Genomic DNA, 13,765 nt, shown 5'->3' with positions numbered 1-13,765 from the left:
GTTACGCAAGCCCCTTCGCCACAACAAGGCAGTGATCCATGAAGGGGGTTAGCTTAATATCCAGGGGCTATTAAGATAGTTTAGTGTTGAGGACCTACAGCAGGGGTGTTAAACCTCTTTCAGCCTGAGGCCTGAATTCCATTTCGGAGAAGCTCTCTGGACCACATTCCAGTAGTGGGTGGGGCCCATGGGAAACAGGTGGGGCCAAATCCCAAACATGCCTCTAGATTTTAGCTTAAATCTCTTACTGCCAGTAACCAAGCCTTAGGTGAGGAGTTTCGGCCTTTTAGAATGTGAAAAACCCTGCACGAATGTTGAGAAACCAGCAAATGAATTGTGGTTTGGGAAGGGTGGGGGTGGGCAGGGAAATGGGATTCCCAGAGGAACTCCCAGCAGGCAGAATTTGGCTCACAGTCCTGAGGTTCAACACCCCTGCCCTACAGAATGGTTGCTGGTGTCAAATGACTGTTAAAAACTAAAGTATCTTGAGATGTCCGTTATCTTTCTGACCTCTTTGGACAGTAGGCATTTGCATGTGATAATCACACTTACCTTCTTTCTGTGTAAAGCTTCACCTGCTGATTTCTGCAGATCAAACTGCAGCTGAAGGCACAAGAACATGGGCAATTTTTTCCATGTCAGTTGGCAAGCTGAATCCATAGCTATTAGACATCCTCCTCTGACCGACATACTGGAATTCATGCAACTTTCACTTGTGGGGAGGGTTGGTATCTTCCCACTCCCCCCACCCCCCCGATATGACTGCATCACTAGCAAACATTCAGTTGCTTAAACTTTTCCAATCATTGCATATCCAGTCCAAGAAAAATAAATGCCTGTTGCATTTCTGCCTGACATAAAAGAGCCTTGGCAGAAAAAAAGATGGCAACCCTACTTTTGGTTAGCTAGAGCACCTGAAAATGGCTGGGATTCCAAACACTAGTGGTGAACAACCTCCAGATGGTTCAGTGTGTTCAGCCAACAAGGGAGGCCAACAACACTTTGCTATGCTCAGTGCCTGGCCAAAGATGAATAAAGTTCAGAATGCCTCTGCAAACCTCCAATAAACCTCAAGGTCCTGCCCACACTGGAGTCATGAGCACTAGTCCAGAGGTGCTCTTATTTCTGCAACAGAAGGTCCATGTCTTTCACAGCTGTGTGGCAGGCAAAAATTCAACAGGTGCAGTGCCTCCTGTAACTGGATCTCCATGCAGAAAAAGGCTGAACTTGTGGCACTTTTGTAGCATTAAAAGTGGTTTAAATGTCATGTGAAAACATCCTATGGGTGGAATGTTACTCATGTCTAGATAGAAAAAAGTCCTACAAATCCCAGCATTCCCAGCATGCTGGGGAATACTGGAATTTGGAGGGCCTTTCTTCTGCCTAAACATGCATAGGATTGCATCCTAAGAGTTGTATGATGCAGTGCTTTTGTTGAGTGACTTTATGTAAGACTCTTAACTTTGCTGCCAATTAGTTTCTGTGGATAATTCTGAGTTCGTATGTTGAGAATGAATTTTGTTCCCTTGTTGATTCACTTCACATTGTTCATGGCTTTATCAATATCTGCTTTGTCCACCCTTATTCCTAATTTTGAAGTTAAAGATCCCAATTCTTCAAGCCTTTCTCATAAAGAAATTAATGCAATGGATAGAACATGAGAAGAGCCGCGCTGGAGCAGACCAAAGGCTCATCTAGTCCAGCATTCAATTTGCACAGCAGCCAACCAGACACCTATGGGACTCCCACAAGCAGGACTGGAGTGCAACAGCACCTTCCCATTTGTCTTCCCCAGCAACTGGTGTACATAGGCATACTGCCTCTCATACTGGAAGTAATCTGTAGCTATCGTGACTAGTAGCCGCTAGTAGCATTATCCCCTATGAATTTGTCTAATCCCCCTTTAAAGCAGTACAGTGGTTGGTGGCCATCATTACTATACCTAGTGCTAGCAAATTCCATAGGATAACAATGTTGTGTGTGAAGAAGTACTTCCTTTTAGCTATTCTGATTCTCCCACCATTTAGTATTCCAAGTATGGTCATAAATTCGTAATCAAGACATTATCGGTTGCCTTTAAAAAAGAAAAGCACTTTCTCCAGCTCTTTCAGAGTATCCTTTTAGAGGTGGAGATATTGCTATTAAAGGTATCCATTTTCAATGCCTAGACTGAGATTCCTGTCTTGGGGTCTTCGTGATTCTCACCCTCCCAATCTTGGCCTGCCACTCAAAGAATTATGGGTAAAGTGCATTCTGTGAGGCTGCCCTCAAATTATGGCCCCATTGCCTCACTTCAGTCAATGCTCTGTTGGCTCCAGCTTAGTTTAGGTCATTTTTTTCAGTCATACTTGGCTGGTTCTCAGCTATGAGCAAATTAGTCTAATTAATAGTATTTCAGCTGAATATGAGAGCTGGTGGTGGAGGAGAGAACAGACTGTGCCACTCTGAAAAAAAGCTCAAAATGAAAAGTGACAGAGAGCCTTATAAAAGGGCTGGAACAGTCTCCGAGGTTTAGATGACTCTGAAACAGTTTGTTCAATAAATGGCATGTTTTTCTAAGTCAGCCTTCTCCAACCTGGTACCTTCCAGATGTGTTGAACCCCCAGCCCATTCTAGGCCAACACATCTGGAGGGCACCAGGTTTGGGGTGGGCTGCTCTAGGATAAGTACAGATCAGAAATTCTCCAAATACTGTCATGGTCAGTTCCCTATGCAAGCAAGGAGAGAAACTGAGAGAGAGAGAGAGAGAGAGAGAGAGAGAGAAAGGAAATCAAACTTGTATAAATAGCAGAGCCAGCCCAATACATATTCCTGCTTGAGGTGAAGGAGAAGATGGCACCCCCATCCCCATTCCACGCACAGAAGCTGACTAGCAGTTGAATCTTTCTACAATGCTGGCGATGGGACAGCATCTTCCCCTGCACCTGAAGGCAGCAAGGTAGCCAATAGGGCACAGAGCGAGGCACACACAGCATTCTCCTCCAACACCTTGCTGCCACCTTCCAGGATCTGCCACCTGAAGCGACTTTCCCACTCTGCCTTATGGTAGGGCTGGCTCTGACAAATAATGCAACAGTGCAACTATTAGGTTACTATCAAGCTGAATATGTAACTCGGCTTCCCCAACCTTGAGTTCTACAGAAGTGTGAGACTGCAACTGCCATCATCCTGGTCTTTTATTTACTTTTGCTACTGGATGTCTAGTCCGAAGAATTCAGTCTGGTGAACACATTGTTCAGAAGTTTGTTGTCTAGCCTATAGGGGATAAATCTTTTTGAGCCTCCACAAATGTAGCTGAAAGCTTCATCCTCTCAGTCTGATTCACAGAAATTATGCAGGAGAATCTCCCCACCCCCATCTCTTCATCTCTATGCCAGAAAAAGCTTCATGTGCTAAATTTTGGCATCCCACGCTCTTTAAAAACACATAAAATAACAGCCAGTAAAACTGCTGGCAACCTTATTTCAGAACTGTAAGTATCAGCAAGCAGGTGGTAGACTGCGATGGGTTTTTTTTGGCCACATTGGTTCCAGAAAATAAAAGCTATCATCTTCTCTGTTTTGCGTCTGAGTCTCAGTATTTATGTACATGATCTTTGTAATCACCATAGCAGTGTCTGTGATGTTGTCATATTATAGCTCCCAGAATATAAAACATAGCAAGCGGACACTTAGAGATGCTGCATTGCCCAACTTGACTGGAAGGGCACTCATTCCAGGAAATCCATAGCCTTTCCTTCTTGTGAAATACTGCATTTTGCTGGACTTTCCAGAGAGTTGGCTTGCCAAATTGAAGCGTAGCTGGTAACTCCTCTTTTAAATGTTCCTACTGCCCTCTAGCGGTGTAGTACCAACAAGTTGCCAAAAGGCGGTCAGTTTGCTCAGCCAGCGTTCTATATCATCACACACCAACCAGCAGGCCTTCTCCCTGATTCCCCACAGACTCTCTCTATCCCTGTCAACTGTCGTTTCCCAAATGCTCTTTTCTACCCAGCTAGAATCCTCAAACTACCAGAATCGAATTTACCTGACCTAGGCCCCATTTAACAATAATTAAAGCAATTGTCTCTCTCTCTCCCTTCAGAATGTCACTAAGCAACTACTACACAGGACTGACATTAACAAAGCAAGGCCTCAGGCCTATTCAGATACATTATAGTCTGTCAAAGGCCACACAGAGTAAATGTTACAGAACAACAACAGTAAGATACATGTCACTTCACACACACACACACACACACACACGCAGAGAGAAGAGGAAAAAGGAGAGTAATGTTGGGGTTTTGTTCTTTCATGAAAAAAAATTCAAAATTGCATGGGTAGAGAACAAACGAAATTACACCACGTCAGACCATTGGTCCATCGGGCTCAGTATTATCTACTCTGACTGGCAGTTGCAGATATAGGTCTTTCCCAGCTCTACCCCGAGATGCCAAGGATTGGATCTAGGACCTTCCATATGCAAAGCATGTGCTCTGCCACTGAGCTACAGTAGGCAGATCATAGAATAGTAGGGTTGGAAGGGGCCTACGAGAACATTGAGTACAACCCCCTGCTCAGTGCAGGAATCCAAGTCAAACCATCCCTGACAAATGGCTGTCCAGCTTCATCTTGAATGCCTCCAGTGTGGGAGAGCCCACCACCTCCCTAAGTAATTGGTTTCATTGTCATATTGCTCTAAAAGTCAGGAAGTTTGTCCTGATGTTCAGCTGGAATCTGGCTTCCTGTAACTTGAGCCCATTATTCCATGTCTTGTATTCTGGGAAGATCGAGAAGAGATGCTGGCCTTCCTCTCTGTGACAACCTTTCAAGTATTTGAAGAGTGCTATCATATCTCCCCTCAGTCTTCTCTTCTCAAGACTAAGCATGCCCAGTTCTTTCAATCTCTCCTCATAGGGCTTTGTTCCCGGTCCCCTGAACATCTTCACTGCCCTCTGAACCCTCTCCAGTTTGTCTGCATCCTTCTTAAAGTGTGGTGCCCAGAACTAGACACAGTACTCCAGAGGAGGCCTAACCAGTGCTGAGTAGAGGGGAGCTAGTACTTCATGGGATTTGGAGGCTATACTTCTGTTAATGCAACCCAAAATAGCATCTGCCTTTTTTGCAGCCACATTACATTGTTTGCTCATATTCAGCTTGTGATCTACAAGGATTCCAAGATCCTTCTTGCTTGTAGTATTATTGAGCCAAGTATCCCTCATCTTGTAACTGTGCATTTGGTTTCTTTTTCCTAGGTGCAGAACTTGGCATTTAGCCCTATTAAATGTCATTCTGCCCAGCGCTCAAGCCTATCAAAATCACTTTGAATTTTGTTTCTGTCTTCCAGGGTATTAGCTATCCTGCCGAATTTTGTGTCATCTGCAAATCTGAGAAGCATTCCCTGCACCTCCTCATCCAAGTCATTAATAAAAATGTTGAAGAGCACTGGGCCCAGGACGAGCCCTGCAGTACCCCACTCGTTACCTCTCCCCAGTTTGAGAAGATCCATTGATAAGCACTCTTTGAGTCCAGTTCTGTAGCCAGCTGTGGATCCACCTGATAGTTGTTTCATCTAGCCCACTTTGAGCTAGTTTGCTAATCGGGATATCATGGGGCACTTTATCGAAAGATTTGCTGAAGTCGAGGAACTTGTATGACGTGGTCATGTACACCATTCAAAAGCAGAAGCTTGTGACACTAACTTAAGTGCCATCCACACAACAAAACAGGTGTGATGATCCACGGGGAGTGGGGGATTCCAGTTTAAGAGACAGTGAGGAAGCTTCCTGAGGCAACATCACCCTGTTGGGCCTGGCTAATAAGTTATTTGGGGAAATTGAGCTGATTGTAAATGGCAGTGCAGCCTGCATTGGGCAGGACCTGACCTGTGCAGAAATAAAACAGTCCTCTGGTGCCATCTGTTGGCCACATTGAAATATAATTAGAATTTCTAGAGGGTTAATCTGTTGCAGAAGAAATAACAAATCCTGAGTTCCAGTGGTTGGATCCAGATGTAGCCATAGTTAGAGTAGACCCATTGAAATCAGTGTGAATTAGGTTAGTCATGGGTAATTTAAGTCCTATTGATTTTAATGGGTCTTATTCTAAGGGCTTCTCCACGTGGGGCTTTATCCTGTGATTGAGATTGGTTATTTTCACAGATATTTGCGGGTCCTTTGCATGACATTGTCAACTGCCAGCACCTCTCCCATGGTTTCTGACCATTTCCACATCTTAATTTGAAACGGAAATAATGAGCTAATAAAAAGAAGCGCTTTGAATCGGGTTGAACTTGTGTAAAGAGGAAGTGGTGCTATAACAATACCGCCATCAAGTGGCTGTATAGTGAAGCATATAGAACTCACAGATAAAGCTGGGGAAAGTGGGGGGAAAGGGAAGCTCATGTAAAGATAACAATTTTAATCCCACAAAGAATCTGGAAGCAGAAGCCCTGGTAAATCACAGGATTAAAAGCCTCTGTATGGAGAAGCCCTCTGTATGACTTAAGTCTGAATCCACTCCCTAATGGGGATTTGGTTACAGGGAGGGTTGTAAACATTGAGGTCAGCTGGAATTGAAATACAGAAAGTACAAACAGTGTTTTAGAAGTGTTAATCGGCTTACCATTGCAAGGATGTCTGTGTTATATAACCCAACAACTGTTTTGTGAACGTCTGCTGTAAATAAGGTAATTATCATTGTCAGTACTTTCTGCATTTCAATTCCCTTTGACCTCACTGTTTACAATTCCCCCATCACCACCACCATCTTTGTGTGTACACCCCCCCCCCTCATGATAACACTTCATGCATCTGATGAAGTAGTCCATGAAAGTTTATGTCATAATAAATGTGTTAGGCTTTAAGGTGCCACAAGACTGTTTACTATAGATCAGTAAAATCATGGTGGTGCGGGGGAGCAAACTCATTCCCCAGAGATGCTCAGGGGTTACATCAATAATTCTGCATGCACCCGCCACCACTAGTTTTCACAGGGAAGGAGTGGTGGTACTGGTAAGACCAGTGGATATCTTCCAAAATAAAATACCCTTCCCAACATCACTGGGACATACTTCCAGAGCTTGCCTGCACAGGGTAGCCATGTGTCTACTTTAGAGAGGACTGTCCTCTGTTTGAAGGCATCTTCTTTACGACGAGCTGCCTAACAGTGTGTAGGATCACCCATTTTCTTTCTGCCACCAACTGTTCTCTCTCTCTCTCTCCCCCCCCCCCAAATACAGGATGCCTTCAAGAGAATCCCAGGGCTTCCTTTTTTCTAAGTTGAACTGCCACACCAGGTGGTGGTGGTGGATTTCGGCAGGGAGGGAAAGGGAGAAAGAGATAAGGAGGGATAGGAGGAGAGAGAGACAGAGAAGGGGAGAAAAATGAGGCGAGAGGAAGATAAGGGCAGAAAGAGAGCTGGAGGAAGACAGGTGGCCATGTGTCCTACTTTACAGAGGACTGTCCTCTAATTGAAGACATCCTTTATGTTTAGGGCTGTCCAGTCCGTGTATGGCTTAAAGATAAAGAACCATCAGTAGGAAGAGCTGGGGCTTTGAAGTTGTCCATCAACCGATAGCACCTGGACAGCAGACTGAGCAGGCACACTATGGTGAGATGCATTGTATTTCTATTTAGATTATAGTAATGATTCTGAAATTTGCATATATACATATGGATTAGCATATGTACATTTTACTGTGCATTTTTGGGGTGATGCATTTCCTCTTTTGGGGTGATGTGTATGTGACCACCCTACTGCTTAAAACCCCTTTCTACCACCAGTGCTGTTCCCAGCCAGCTCCCAGTTCCCCCTTCCCAGCCTGAGCACTGACCTGCAGCTCATAACTCCCCAGCATCTGAACCTCCCATCCAGCCCCTTGCCACATGCCAATGCTTGACCTACAAACCCCTCACACGTGCCAGAAGAGCTGCCCCCTCCTGCCACCCATGCCACATTCTTCCACCTTAGCAGAAGAATGCTGGCAATGTGCAGACGTCACACGCTGTAGCCTCTGCGACACCTGCATTGTTAATTGGGAGGGGGCGGGGGAGGAAGGTGATGCTATAGCATTCAGTAGCAGGCATTGGGAGGTTGCAGCTGGCCCTAAGCCCAAGCCGGGGCTGGCTCCAGGCTTTTGAGGGCCCTTGGGCAAGGCACCCTCAACGGCCCCCCTCCACCCCTCAGTGAGTCTCCCTTCTCACCACTAATTGTCACTGGCTGCTGTTGCTCCTCCTCTTCCTCCTCCTCATTGCTGCCACTTGCTTGTTTGACAGGCAGAGAGCCCGCGAGCAAGTGGCCAGTGGCATCCGCTGCTCCTCCTTCTCAGCACCACCATTGTCCAGAGCGAGAGGCAGGAGAGCGAGCAGACTGCAAGGGCGAAGAGGAGGGAGCAAGTCCAGGGAGCTCTTGTCAGGGCCCCCCTGCTGGGCATGGGCCCTCAGTAGGTGCCCAACCTTTGATGCCAACCCTGTCTCAAACTTCTTTGCATTCTTCACAGGCTATGTGTGCATCATTTTCCCATCGGGGTATTTAGAGATGGCAGTATATTTTAAATGGGATCTTCCTCTTCCAAATGCCTTCAGGGATGGGGAGCCTTTTTTGTGCCGTGCTGATGGCCACATTTCCTCAGGGATAATCTCTCAGGGGCCACATACTGGGGTGGATGGGGCAGAAGTCAGGGGTGGGCGGGGCCAAAGTATTGGGGCCATAGCCAGCAGTGCAGGGGGGCCTCATTTTTTTTGCCACTGTTTTCTCTCTCAGCCCACCACCCAGTGGAGGCTGGTGGTGCCAATTTTGATGGGGCCATAAATCCATTCTGGGTTTCAGTCAGAACCAGCCAGAACTCTAAAGGAGCTATCCAAGGTGCTGAACCTATTTTGGGGATATGGTTTGCTGCTACCACCAAATGTCTCTCTCTCCCTCTCTCTCTCTATCTCCTCTCTCTCTCTCTCTCTCTTACCTTTCTCCTCTTCTCTGTCTCTTTGTTCTCTCGCTGTCTCTCTCCTTCTCTCCCTGCCAAAATCCCCTATGTGGAAATTAGGCTTAGAAAAATGTCCTATTTGCACAGAGGTTTACAAATTGTATTCCAGGAAACTCGTGGGAAGTCCCCGGGGGTTAGTAATGAAGAGATCAGTCACCACCACAGATCCTCTCCTGCTGCAAAAGGTGCCGCCTCAGGGGAGTGTTGGACATGTTCTACACTACTGCATGTCCTGTTCACTCGGTTCATGCAAGGCCACTGTGAGGCTCCAGTCTTGGCCAGTGCCCTGAATGAACCATGCTTGCTTGCTAGTATATATGCCCCAGAATTACCTGCAACATGCTGGAGTTCTGTGGCCAATCAGTCAATGTGGAAAGAGGTCTCTTGAGTAGAAACTCTGAAAATCACCGGTCTAGAGACCAGTCACAGAAGGCTGGCATTGCTTGAATGAGGTACAAGCTCTCATTATGGGAGAAAACTCAGGCCCAAATTAAAACATGACATTCATTGCATGTAAGCAATTCACAGGCATGTTTTTTTTTAATTAAATAGCTGTTGTAGGACCACCATCCCACCCCACCCTCTAAGTAGGAAGGCAAATGTGGAAAGGGGTTGAACCATTCCCTCACCACTATGTTCATGACAAAATTTCCCCCTCCAAAGCTGCAATTAGCACCTGTGAAAACTTCAGCCCTGTGGCTAATAGACACTTCTGGAGAAGAGGAGTTTCCTCAAAATCACAGCAGGAAGGAAAGGGTAAAAAACACCAGTGGAGGCTGGTGCTCTGATTTCGGTGGGGCTGTACATCCATTCTGGGTTCAGTCAGAACCAGCCAGAACTCTAAAGGAGCTGTCCAAGGTCCTGAACCCTATCCCCAACATAGGTTTAGCACCTTGGATAGCTCCTTTACAGTTCTGGCTGGTTCTGACTGAAACCCAGAATAGAGTCACAGCCCCACTGAAATCGGAGCCACCAGCCTCCACTGAAAAACACCCTTCCAAGCTACAATCCCAATCCATAGAATCACAGAATCATAGAATAGTAGGGTTGGAAGGGGCCTACAAGGCCATCGAGTCCAACCCCCTGCTCAATGCAGGAATCCAATATCATACTAAAAAAAGGTAAAGGTGTCCCCAACCAGTCGTGTCCGACTCTAGGGTGTGGTGCTCATCTCCATTTCTAAGCCGAAGAGCCAGCACTGTCCGAAGACGCTTCCGTGGTCATGTGGCCGGCATGACTGAACACCCAGGTGCACGGAACGCTGTTACCTTTCCCGCTGAAGCGGTGCCTATTTATCTACTTGCAATTTCTTGCTTTCAAACTGCTAGGTTGGCAGGAGCTGGGACTGAAGACAGGAGCTCACTCTGTCACGCAGCACTCAGGTCTCGAACTGGTGTCCTGCCAACCTTCAAGTCTGCAGTTCAGCGTCTTAACCATACAAATCTATGGTGCAACCACACTTGGAATACTGTGTACAGTTCTGGTCATCACACCTAAAAAAAAGATACTGTCAAGCTGGAAAAAGTGCAGAAAAAGGCAACTAAAATGCACAAGGGGCTGAAGCATCTCCCCTATGAGAGAAGGTTACAACAGCTGGGATTGTTTAGGTTGGAAAAAGGGAGGATTAGGGGAGACATGATAGAGGTCTACAAAATGATGCATGGTGTGGAGAATGTGGAGAGGGAGACATTTTTCTCCCTCTCTCCAAATACTAGAACCCGGGGTCATCCTATGAAGCCGATTGGTGGGAGATTCAGGACATATAAAAGACGTACTTTTTCACAGCACATAGTTAAACTATGGAATTCACTACCACAGGACATAGTGATGGCCACCAATTTGGATGGCTTTAAAAGGGGGTTGGACGAATTCCTGGAGGAAAGGGCTATCAATTACTGCTAGTCCTTACGGCTATGTGCTACCTCCAGTACCAGCAGCAATGAGCCTATGTACACCAGTTGCTGGGGAACATGGGTGGGAGGGTGCTGTTGCAGTCATTTCCTGCTTGCGGGTTCCTGGTCGACAGCTGGTTGGCCACTGAGTGGAGTGCTGGACTAGATGGACCCTTGGTCTGATGTAGCAGAGCTCTTCTGATGTTCGAATGTTCTTTTAAAAGCATGGACATTAATTGCTTACATGCAGTTCTGCCCTCAGAAAGCCACTGATTTGCAAAGGTCATAAATGCTGCTGTGGATATTCTGGGGCTGCTTACATATTAGTTGATCTGATGGCTGGAAAACCTCCAGCCTACTGTTTGTCCTTCTGAGCTGACAGATTCCCCCCCCCCAAGGCTTCAGCAAAGCTGGTCGGGGGGGGGGGGATGACGACTCTATTTCAGGCAACAAAGTGGAGTCCTTCCAGCCAGCAGATTGGATTTAAATTTCTTTTAGCCCTATTGAGGTGTCACTCCAAACAGCTACCACAAGTACAGCTGGTGTGGGGGTGCATGGATAGCGCCCCCCCCCCCCGGTTGTGCAGCTCCTCCCAGCCCCTCTTGTGTGGAGGGCAAACTAAATAATTATTTTTTTATTATTTTTTTTTACTAACTTTTTTTCATTTATTTGTCTTGTAACACACACTTCCACACCAGTGGGACTCTGCTTTTAACCTCTACTGAGTAGAGGAGCAGGCACAGGCTAGTCTAGAACAATCACAAAGCTAGACACAAAAAGGGAAAAGAGGCTATGGAAGGACAAGACTCTCCAGTGGTGGTGACCTGCAAGGTGTGTGCCATGTTTGTTTTCTTGCCTGAGAACAACATGGCCTACACCTGCAACAAATGCAAGTTGATCACGCTGCTGGAGGAAAAAGTAAGTGGACTGGAGCGGCGACTGTCGACCCTCCGGGGAATAAGAGAACACGAAGAGTTCTTGGACAGAATGGGGGAACTACAGCAGCAAAGGGAAGACCAGAAGCTTGAAGAGCAACAGCAAGATGAGGCAGTGGGAAATGCTGAGGTGAAGAAAAATGGAATAGAGGATACTCCTTGGAAAACGGTGACAGTTAGGAGAAGAAGAACTAGACGCCACTTTGCACCAGTGGAAGCAGTGGAGCTGTGGAACCGATTCCAGGTACTTGCAGATGAGACTGGAGGACAGCCTGCAGAGGAAGAATCACAGGGGAACCTGCATGAGAGTGAGCAAGAGGCTAAAGGTCAGTCAAACAGAGGCGATGAAACCCAGGCCTACAAGAAGAAGAAGAGAAGAGTGGTAGTAGTGGGAGACTCCTTGCTGCGTGGGATCGAGACCCAAGTATGTCGCGAAGACCCGTGGACTCGCCAGGTATGTTGTCTCCCGGGAGGACAGATTAGAGACGTGACTGAAAGGTTGCCTGCACTCATAAAGCCCACTGACAGGTATCCCTTTCTTCTCATCCATGTGGGAACAAATGATACCGCCAAGCGGAGCTACGAAGAGATCACGTCAGACTTTGAAGCTTTGGGAAGGAAACTCAAGAACTTTGGGGCCCAGATAGTTTTCTCATCCATCCTTCCAGTAGTTAGAAGAGGGATAGAAAGGGAACGAAAAATACTCCGGGTAAATGACTGGCTACGAAGGTGGTGCCGACGAGAGAGATTTGGATTCTGGGACCACGGGCTATACTTCCTGGAAGATGGGCTGTTGGCTAGGGATGGGTTGCACCTCACAAAGGCTGGGAAGAATGTGTTTGGCCACAGCATGAAGAACTTCATCAGGAGGGCTTTAAACTGAATCCTACGGGGAAGGGAGATGTAATGTTGGGGGTAACAATGGACGTAGGCGCATGCACTGCAATGGAGAGAACAGCTCTGATAGCGCCCAATAATAGTCTTCAGACACATGTAGGAAGAAAGCCAGACTATGAAGCACATGGTCTTCGATGTCTATATACTAATGCCCAGAGTATGGGAAACAAACAGAACGAACTTGAACTCTTAATACAGGAGGGAAATTATGACTTGATAGGTATAACTGAGACTTGGTGGGATGACTCTCATGACTGGAATACAGCAGTTGAAGGATATAACTTGTTCAAAAAGAACAGGAGGAACAGAAAGGGAGGTGGGGTTGTACTGTATGTGAAAAATACATATCTCTGCACAGAAATACAGGAGGAGGAGCTTGGTAGCCCCATCGAGAGCATCTGGGTTGAAATAAATGGAGCAAAGAATAAAAGGAACCTGGTGGTCGGAGTCTACTACCGGCCACCCAATCAAGGAGAAGACGAGGATGAAACTTTTGAAAAGCAAATAGCCAATGTTTTAAGGAAGCATGATGTAGTAGTAATGGGGGACTTCAATTTCCCCGATATTTGTTTGGAGACAAATTCTGCAAAACATGGCCCCTCCAGGAAATTCCTGACTTGTGTGGCGGATAACTTCCTCCTACAGAAAGTAGAGGAAGGAACTAGAGGATCGGCTATCCTTGACTTGATCCTAACCAACAGAGATGACTTAGTGGATCAAGTAGCAGTTACAGTAACTCTGGGGGAAAGCGACCATGTTGTACTTGAGTTCTTGGTTCTAAGGGAAGCAAAAGCCGAGTGTAGTCAAACGCGTACCCTGGATTTTAGGAAAGCTGATTTTAATAAACTCAGAACAATGATCAGTAAGGTCCCATGGCAAGCAATGCTAGCGAGAAAAGGAGTCCAAGATGGGTGGGAACTTTTAAAAAAGGAAATTCTCAAGGCACAATCACAAACAATTCCAACAAGAAGAAAAGGTGGAAGACAACAGAAGAAGCCAATGTGGCTTCACAAAAAGCTTAGGGATGACCTGAAAACAAAAAAAGGACACATATAGGAAGTGGAAAGAAGGCCAAGTAAC

This window comes from Heloderma suspectum, chromosome 1 (genome assembly GCF_057233095.1).
Source record: "Heloderma suspectum isolate Gila_16-S chromosome 1, 16-S_ref, whole genome shotgun sequence".
Taxonomy (NCBI): domain Eukaryota; kingdom Metazoa; phylum Chordata; class Lepidosauria; order Squamata; family Helodermatidae; genus Heloderma; species Heloderma suspectum.
This window is presented reverse-complemented; position numbering follows the sequence as displayed.